The sequence below is a fragment of the Mustela lutreola genome, chromosome 12 (genome assembly GCF_030435805.1).
Source record: "Mustela lutreola isolate mMusLut2 chromosome 12, mMusLut2.pri, whole genome shotgun sequence".
NCBI lineage: Eukaryota > Metazoa > Chordata > Mammalia > Carnivora > Mustelidae > Mustela > Mustela lutreola.
This window is the reverse complement of record NC_081301.1, coordinates 6,689,563-6,691,322: the sequence shown is the minus strand read 5'-3', so window position 1 is coordinate 6,691,322 and position 1,760 is coordinate 6,689,563.

Genomic DNA, 1,760 nt, shown 5'->3' with positions numbered 1-1,760 from the left:
GCCTTTGGAGGTCTCCGTGTCATTGGGGGGACCCTTCCCTCAGCTCTTTGGGTCCCACTGGACTCTGAGGACTAGTTTGTTGAGTGGCTGCTGCCGGGCACCTAGAAGCAGGTGCCCCTCTCCCTGTCCCTTGGAGGCCACTCCTGGGTGTGGGCTGGACAGAGCCTGATACAGGTCAGGTGAGGCCTGGGCCTGGGGTCTTGCCTCTAGCCTGGTCACCTGGAGTTTGGGCCTTCATGAGCTTTGATGGGTGGGGAGGCCGCGAGGGGAGGGGGACACTGGGGTGGGAGCCAGTAGTCTCCAGTCTTGTCCCTGCTCTGTTATTCCCTGCATGAAGTTGGGGCAACCCCTTCCCTCCCACAGCCTCCAGAACCCCATCTGTGCAATGGGCATTTCCACTCTGTGCTCTCATAGGTCCCTTGTAATTCCCAACAGCCATTCCCCTGGGTTCCGCAGAGGTGGGCCCGCCGAGAGTCACTGTGGGAGAGCCAGCTCCTGGCCCCTTTGGGAGTCTGCTGAATGTGCTGGGGTCAAGGACAGAGGCTCAGGGAGATGGGTGGAGCTGCCTTCAAATCATAGCTCGGCCACAATTTCCTCGTTTGTAACATCAGGCTAGTATATGCAACCTTGCAGGACTGTTCTGAGGCTTACCTGATGATGACTTGGTAGTGGGGCTGGCTTTCAGTGCCCAGTAACTGGTCAGTCTTCCACCTGGACCAGTGAGGTTTGCGGTGGGCTGACCTGGGGACCCAGGGGCAGGGGGCTTTTGGCGAAGAAGAAAGGCCAATCCCCTCTGAGACCCTCCTGTCCGGTCTGGTACCCCCTTACCGACTCCCACTCCCCCACCCAGTCTTGGGGCCACCCTGCGCCACCAGGAGCAGTCGTGTTGGACCTGGAGCTGGTTAGCTCTTGGAAAAAAGAAACAAACAAACAAACAAAACAAAACAATGCAAACCCACCTCCCAAAGCCTGACCTGGATGTATGAGCAAATCTTGGAGGCCCAGCCCCTCCTCCTCCCGTCTGAGCCCCCCTGCGGGCTGTCCCCTCCAAACTTCAATAGTGTAGTCATTCCACAGATGACAACAGCAGTTTGGACAACGGGGAAGCTCAAAATAAGAACTACCCTCATATTTCGCCCAGAACAGTCCCCCCAGCTAACTTCTGGTGAACAGCTAGCTGATGGGCACTTTTCAGTGAGTCCCAGGCCCTGTGCCGAATCTCTTTATCGGCAGGTAAGTATTCCTCTTCCTCCTTACGAGAGGTTATCCCCAAACTACAGATGGGGAAAACAAGGCCCAGGTCTGGACTCAAACCCAGTCTGCCTCATGAAGCCTCCACTATAAGCTGTCGGTGGGGACTCCCAGGGGAGCTGCTGGCCCGTGGGATGGAGACCCTTGCTGTGCCCCTGACACATGGCGGGGGTCCCTGTAGTGGACAGCTGCGTCAGATGAGGCCAGGACAGCTGGGAATGGGCCTTGCCTCAAGTGAGCTGAGTCTCATAGAAGACAAACTATGCCTGCCTTCCTCACCCAGCCGCACTCTTCAGAACCTCTTCCGCATTCTCAGGAACCTGGCCACCCCTCTCCCTAGCCTTTGGGAATTGGGACCGAGCAGTCACTCCCAGTGCGGTGGCCCAGAAAACATGACTTGACTTGGGGCCAAGGCTCCTAAAGGCTGAGCTCATGTCCCCACACTCACTCCCAAGACATTCTGTCCCTTCGCCATTCAGAAAAATGTCATTTCGGGGAGGGCCAATGAC